General features: G+C 41.0%; 2 pseudogenes; one reads left to right on the top strand and one right to left on the bottom strand.

Moving 5' to 3' along the window:
- Positions 1–1,720: 1,720 nt before the first annotated feature.
- Positions 1,721–1,837, bottom strand: LOC126163786 (5S ribosomal RNA; annotated as a pseudogene).
- A 5,252-nt stretch (positions 1,838–7,089) lies between these two features.
- On the top strand, positions 7,090–7,207 carry LOC126164163 (5S ribosomal RNA; annotated as a pseudogene).
- Positions 7,208–8,259: the final 1,052 nt, after the last annotated feature.

Below are 8,259 nucleotides of genomic sequence, written 5' to 3'. Positions count from 1 at the left end.
GCACTTAAATCCTAAGTTCATTGTCACCTTTCAATAACCAAAATGTTCATTCTATTTGTGATGTTTATTGAAACTTGCAGCATTGTCTTTGAAAAATCTGTACTCACAGACACATTTGTAACCCAAACAAGGAAGATAGCTGATTGCAATGCGATGTACAATAATCAGTACCAATCTTGAGAATTACCTTACACATTTTAAAGAAATCAGCATATTTTCTAACCTATTTTCTGTTATTTATGTCACATTTCTTGCGAATTTCAATTAAAAACGCACTATAATTTCCCACAGACAAACGTTTGTGTTGTGATGACATCATCATTATACTCTTCCAACAGTAAACAGAAGTACTGTGGGTAAGGCTAAGAAAGGTCAGTTGGCAGATAAAAGGCGGTGTCGAGAAGATAGTAAATGTACTTCATTCTCACGTTTCCCATCCTCTTCATCTGCTCGGTATGGCATTTTTAGTTGCGTGGCCCTGAGAGACTGTTCCAGCCGCTCAAGCGGATAAGTTGTCTTTCTCTGCGCGCAATGCCTTGTTTCCTAGCGTCGAGTCTCTAATATATCTATTAAGCTTAGGCGACCGTAATGTATGTCGGTACAGCATGGAAAATATTTCTCTTGTATGCCTTCGTGAAAGGGGGGGGGGGGGGAGAAGATAACTCGAACTTGGCACATGGCCTTCTCCTCTATAAAGACCACCAAGGTTTCTATTGAGCGTAATGCCTACATCAGACGGACGCATCAGTAGTCTCACATCCCCTTACTCAGTGAGAGACTGCGATGGAGTCTGAAATTTAATCAGAAACTTTATGTCACCACCTTTCCTGCTCTTTCTGGCCAGTGAAAGCCTTTAGCTTAATCTTAATTACTCATTACTATAACCTATGTTCCAAAACGGCGGCCTCCCACCCCTGACTCATGTAGTGTATTTCTATTAGAGCTCCACCACCAGCCCTCACCCACCAACGCTCTTCATGTACCCAAGCATCATGAGGTGAGCTTGTCATTCATGCTGTGTACGTCGATCGATCAACACCATGAAGCGTGAGCCGCAGAAGGTGTTAATCCTTCCATCTCTCTCTCGTTGCACATTATTATTATATGTGTTTTTCATTAATTTCATTTCCTTTCATAGTCAAAAGATCCCTGATCATGATGGAGTCAACCTACCAGATTTATGGGAGCTGACCGAGTTACAAAAGCAATTACCTAATTTATCAGACTTCTGATTTCCAATACCTGAATCTTCGTCCAACTTCTCGTCTCTAGCTTAGCAGTGCACTGGTTATATACGACAGCAGTGCACTGCTGATATATCACAGTATCAGCAGCTGCAAGACGTGAAACTACTCTTCTTCCAGTGCAGAGTTTTTATGTCTATGGACATGTATTTAAATAACGGTGGTGAGCATAAATGGTTGTGCAGCATGGAGAAAAATAACTAACAAAACTCAGCTGAACTGAAGGGTGCACATCAGGTACATTGTAGTTATACGACAGCAGGCCTTAAACATATAGCACTCCGTCTTCAGGCCACGAGTGGCCTACCGGGACCATCCCACCGCCGTGTCATCCTCAGAGGAGAATGCGGATAGGAGGGGCGTTGGTTCAGCACACCGCTCCCCCGGTCGTTATGATGGTATTCTTGCCGAAGCAGCTACTATTCGGTCGAGTAGCTCTTCAATTGGCATCACGAGGCTGAGTGTACCCCGAAAAATGGCAACAGCGCATGGCGACTGGAGGGTCACCCATCCAAGTGTCGGCCACGCCCAACAGCGCTTAACTTCGGTGATCTCACGGGAACCGGTGTATCCACTGTGGCAAGGCCGTTGCCCAGGCCTTAAAACTACAATGAGAAAAAAAAACACCGTTTTGTTACTGGAATTGTTGTGAATCACTAAGTTTTTGTAACTGCAATCTTCAGTGTGCATACATTTAGCTTTTACTAACCCTTTCTAAGAATGTGATATCTGTATGTGATTCAAATTGACATCAGTACGTTAATGTCAGCGTTCCGCTTATCAATGTGAACATGAGACATCACCTCCAAACCTTAAAGACCTTGTCATCAATATTAGGAAGCTCATTAGTAAAGAAATATACAACAGTATTATGCCTTGATAACACATATCCCTCAAACATTTGCGGGTATAAGACTATAGAGGGCCTTATTTTTGTTACTAACTTTTGTAAATCGTCATTCCAAGAAGTCTATTCCTTTTTTAATTAGACTATAGAAGATCTGATTTCTATGCTCTTTTAAAAGGTTAGTTGAGAAGTACCTGACTTCTTTACAAATGCACATGCGAAATTTGTGTAACTATGATTTTAAATGTGGCTGTGTTGAATAGAAATGTGACTGCTGTTTACATCACTAACAGTAGTTGATGATGGGATGCACAGAGCACATGGGGAATACCATACTAACTTGTAGCTAAGAAAATTAAGTCCCCTGCAGCACAATATCTACTCCACAAATTCCTCCCCGATGACAATCCACGAACAAATACACAAGCACACACACACCTCAGGGAGACAATGCATAGGGATTACACTACAAAAAACCGACACCTGCCAGTTTGTGTGAGAGGAGATCGCGCTAGCAATTGCTGGCTACGAAACTAAGTAAATAGCAGGACTAGATCATATCCACTCGGTAGCATTGCGCCATGTATACGGCAAATAGCCCCACATTTAGCTAATCTAATAAATGACGCCCTGAAACTGAGACGGGTGCCTCTAGTCTGTAAAACAGCCAAGACTGTAATTATTAAAAGAGCTGCAATAGGAATCCATCAGTATCAAAATCGTACCGACCAATTTGTTTGTTAAATACATTGGTCTTTGAGAGGCTTCTATGTAACCGCCTTCAAGCTCACAGGAAAATCCATAGCCTCAGTCAGCACCAATTTGGCTTTATAGCGGGAAAACCTATTGACGATGCGATTAATCGGGCTTTCCAAATCTTAGAACAGACATTACAGAAGTAGGCAATTGCGATTCTTATTGACGTTGCTGGCGCCTTTGATAATCTTCGGTGGCCACCAAAGTTCGCACGAATTCGAGAACTATAAATACCCGGATCCCTGTACAATAGTCTTCGAGACTATTGTAGGAGCAAAGAGACTGAGTGGCAAGACGGAAACCGCGATGTAGAAAAAAGGATTACCAAAGAATGTCCACAAGGCTCTATCTTCAGACCAATCTTCTGGGATACTACAACTGAATGCTCTTGAGTTTAATCGAGTGAGACGAACGTTCAGACGGGATCGGTGCTTATACTGACGACCTGTTAGTTGTGATATCAGCCAACACAAGAGAAATGTTGGAAAAGAAGGCCAGCGGTATGCTACACACAGTACAACAATAGTGCAACCAAAACAAATTATCCATAGAAGTCCGAGAAAGGGCATACATAGTGCCTAAAGGATCAGTACAGAGACATTCCCAAATATACACTGACGAACAACACAGCTTCAACGAACAAACTTCGACATTAAATTCAACCGGTACAGACTACCATTCATACACATGAGAATGCACCACTGTGCACTTTTCGAATCGGTGTTGAGCTATGCAGCTAGTACATGGGCACACAGACTCGCTGTCGTCGTGCACAGGGTCACTATTAGGTGAGGGTATGAGGCAGCATATCATTAGATTCGCTGCATGTGGCGCTTGGAATATATCCGATCGATGTAACCACTAGATGTCGGGCTGCAACATACTGGATGAAGATGGGTAGACCTGAGAGTGTTGCAGGCACTGGGCAGCACATAGAAGATAGGCGACAACTAAAATGTTTGCTTGCGGATACTCGGCAAAAATAGTGGGACGAGAGTGATAAGAGCGGTTCAGTCTACGCATTTTCCCCCAATATCAAGGAGCGGTTACAGTTGCGCCAACCGAGGCATGGTTCATTTTGTGACTACACACTACGCCCTTATCCCACGCACTTGTAACGCATGTCGCTTTCAGAAAGCAACCGTTGCACATGCGGCGAACTGCTTCCCCCGAGCACTTGTAACGCCGGAATTGCATATCTTCTTATTTCCATCTATTGTACTATAATTTTTTTCCTTGTTTTGTTACCTCAAGATATGACATTTACGTCTCTTTATATATTGTAATTGTTTTACTGTTTGTATGTATATATATATATATATATATATATATATATATATATATATATATATATATATATATGCATTTATGTTGGTATGTTTTGTGAATGTTATTTGTATTTATATGCTGGGTCTGGCCTAGGGAAAACTATGCTATCGGACGAATACGTCGATAGGTTGTGCGGAGAACCAAAGTGTTGAGGATCTTTGGTAGTGTTAACTCTGTCGCGTGGAGTGCGGACAGAGAGAGAGTCTGGCTGGAGTAGTGCAGTGGAGCAGGTGTGTTGTGTGAAGCTCCCGCGAGTTGCCGCGCTTTCGGGGTTTGGCAGCATGTAATCGCGCTCGACTTGCGATGATAGTTTCTAACATGGTGCCGCGGACGGGAAGCATTAGCTGGCGCACATCAAGAGCCCGTTTCGTCTGGTGACCGTGTCGAGAAGAAGGCGCGCCAACGTCCAGCTTCTGCAACAGCGCCGGCCGACAATGAGTGACTGTCGCCACCTCCTCGATCGACGACTTCAAACCTTCAATCAACCAACAAGGAAGACTGGAAGCACGTAAAGTTTTAGAACTGTATGGCAGACCTCAGCTTTTCAAACTTTTAAAATTGTTGCATCACATAATTACAGCAACTTAGCATGAACGTTTGTTGCTCATTGTCCCAATTGCATTACCAAGCAGGGTCCCTTCCTTTACCGGAATGAACCCGAGTGTCGTTGAAATTCAAACGCCAGCATCATTCGATTTCACTGCTTTAATTTCAAAGTTCAGTTAAGGTATTCATAGCTGGCTACAATATTTAGATTACACAAGCACAAATTAAAAGTACGAGTTTTGTTACCGTATTTTAGCTTACCTATGACTGCAGCTCAGCTTGGTACGTACTAAATTTTACTATTGTTAATTGTTCAGAATCATTTAATTCAAGTTCAAAGTTAAATCTCGTATTTATAAATTGCGTAGATTCAAGTAGCTTTTGAAGTGATTGTTGAGGTAGCCCAAGAGTACCCGTATTTTACTGAATTTCGATGTGCTTCAGAAACAAAGCTCACTATTAATTTCAGTCACTAAATTAACTTTCAATTTTCCGGTTTTATTAATTCTTTTGCTAAATTAAGTCAGAATGTAGGGAAATTTATTACTTCTGACAAACTCAGTTTTCACACTACACGTGTCAACCTTCAGTTGCCACGTTTCTAGTGCTATTTATGTATGTAATAACCTTTCTTTTTCACTACTATAGTAATTGTCCTTAGGACTGGCGACCGTAATTTCCCCCAAATCTCAAATATCTAATTACCGCTAGTTAATTGTTAACGTAACGGCCGCACATTTACTTTCTTTATTAACTTTACCCCTTTTCAAAATTAATTTCCACCAGTTTCATTTGCATTTTTCCTTTAATTAAATGTAACCCTTTCCTCCCTCTTTACCGACAGATTAACTTCGGTGACGATTGCTTTTCCCAAATTTCCATTAGGTACACGCGGTTTAATTTTTCACTGTCATTAAGGTCGATAAGTGAGGGGGAGCTTACACACTTTCTTTTGAAATGCATTAGATACAGGCACTTACGTATTAACATAGGACACATAAAGGAAACAACACTATACGATGTACTGAGGAACCCAGAAACACTGACACAGTTGAACCCAATCCCCAACAACATCTCGAAAGCAGACATGACATAAACAAACAGGCCCATCAACACAGAAGGCACAGAAAGACTGACACAGATAGTTCGAGTAGCTTGAGTACTGATGATGATACGAGTGATAGTGACGACACTGTCATAACATAGACACACAAAATATACATAACGAAAAATGTGTAAAACATGCAAACTACTCACGTGAGCATTAATTAAAGATTGCAGTTTATATCCTATTACGAATGAATATAAACAAAAGTAGGAGTAATTAGAATAGTTCATGGATATATATTGTTTTATAATCCATGTTAGACCTGTACAGCAAACTGTTTAGTAGTTACATATATGAACACGTCAATGTAAATGTAATAACATGAATGTAATATGAACTTAATATAAAGTAAGTATGCAGGATCAAAGAATGTAAATGCACAACAAAAACTAATCATGTATGTTAAGCAACTATATAAAATTAATGGGTCCACTACTCAAAAAAGGCCAGTTTATTCCAGAAAAACGTTTTACAAGATTAATAATAGGTTAGTTGTGACTTGTTATTCCTCCTACAGCAATGTGGGAACAGTATATAACTTAATTAATTTCACTGATGTAAGATATTGTTCCAAAGCCAAGCAGAATTTGTTTACTAATAATCTACTTGTAGTAATTATTATGTAACCTAACCACCATCTACTCACAAAGCACTCTAACAATCAATGCTGGCATAAATTAGATCTGTATGGACTGAACATATCGAGCTTTCCAGAAGAGGGTTTCTCATGTGGATAGTTACTGAAATAGGTAGCACCATATGTGAACGCTGAACTTGAATTTCAATACCAACTCCCCTTCCTCAGGTGGTGTTGGTGAAGTGATATCTATATCTGCTCGTTCCTGTCTTATTTTATTCCCTTCTTAAATGATACCATAAGTTTATAATTTGCTGCTTCTAAATTCCTGTATTTTTCTTTGAAAGACAAGTGTAATTGCTGCAGGTAAATAACAGATAACACCAAAGTGCAGACAAAAGAATTCCACGCAGCCCCACTTCCACGTGGTGCTGCATGGGCAACAGTGCCTGTGGCTTCAACTGCATAGCACAGTTTTTCTGTGCGGTGGTGGTCATGAGTACTGGCTAAGAGATCTGTGTGGAGCACTATGGCCTACGTAATAAGATGCCAGGCAAAACTGCTCACAATGCAGTTTGAAAAAAAAAGTCGAGCAGCTGTTCTCACTATTAACATCGGCACCACTTGTGGGCAGTTACAATGGCACACCTCACCTATTAAAGTGAAGCTATTCACAGTAATGGGCAACGGCCTTACCCCAGTGGATACACTGGTTCCCGTCAGATCACCGAAGTTAAGCGCTGTTGGATGCGGCTGGCACTGGGATGGGTGACCTTCCAGGCCACCATGCGCTGTTGCCATTTTTTGGGTTGCACTCAGCCTCGTGATGCCAACTGAGGAGCTACTCGACCGAATAGTAGCGGCTCCGGTCACAGAAAACCATGTTAACGACCAGGAGAGCAGTGTGCTGACCACACGCCCCTCCTATCTGCATCCTCAGCCGAGGATCATAAGACGGTCGGATGGTCCCGATGGGCCACTTATGGTATGAAGTCAGAGTGCTTTTATTCACAGTAACAAGCTATCTAAATGTAAGGGAAAGAAAGCATGCAGTTGTGGGCACGTCATCTAGTGAAGAGTTCAACATGTTGGCACTAGCAGCATTTCATCCAGTGAGTGGTGACAGGCATGTCAGAATTCTTCAAAGGTGATCTCACAACTGAATGGTCAAATGGCTCCTGCCATACAATACATGTTGAGGAGTACAATTAAGATGTACAACAATGAGGACAGTGTATAGTGCACTCATTTTCAGGAAACAAAGTTTGGAAACTTGATGTGTACTACCACTGCCTTCCAGTGTGCTGTGAATGAACGTCTTTGAAAGAGAGAGTATGTGTATGGATATGGAAATGTATGTTATGAGCATATAAAGCTCATCCATGAGAAAACTTCGGAGGACGCTTTCACTAAGAATTTCGATGTTTGTTGTGATTCTGTTTTCAATATGTGTGGTGCGTCATGACTACTCAATGGAGCTACAGAAATACATGCATACTTATACGTGTGTATGTATCCTACAATGCTACGTGGGATTAAAAAAAGAAAATAAATGATTTTTTTTTACAAATAAAATTTCAAATAGATCATCCACATTAGGTAAAGCTGCATAGGCACTGTAATACAGTAACTAGAGTATATGCACTAAAGCAAAAAACGGAGTGATTGCATTACTACCCTATCGCTCCCAGCCATGACAATCTGTCTCGTTTTTGGTACCTACCGCGATAGCAGCTTCCAAGTACCCAGCAAGCGACATGTCTGAAGACAATAGCGGATAAATTAACGTTTATATTGATTTGTGACATAAATTTTAAAATAGAGAGTGTATGTAGTACCACATTTTGTAAGT

The sequence above is a fragment of the Schistocerca cancellata genome, chromosome 2 (genome assembly GCF_023864275.1).
Source record: "Schistocerca cancellata isolate TAMUIC-IGC-003103 chromosome 2, iqSchCanc2.1, whole genome shotgun sequence".
In the NCBI taxonomy this organism is placed as follows: domain Eukaryota; kingdom Metazoa; phylum Arthropoda; class Insecta; order Orthoptera; family Acrididae; genus Schistocerca; species Schistocerca cancellata.
This window is presented reverse-complemented; position numbering and strand designations above follow the sequence as displayed.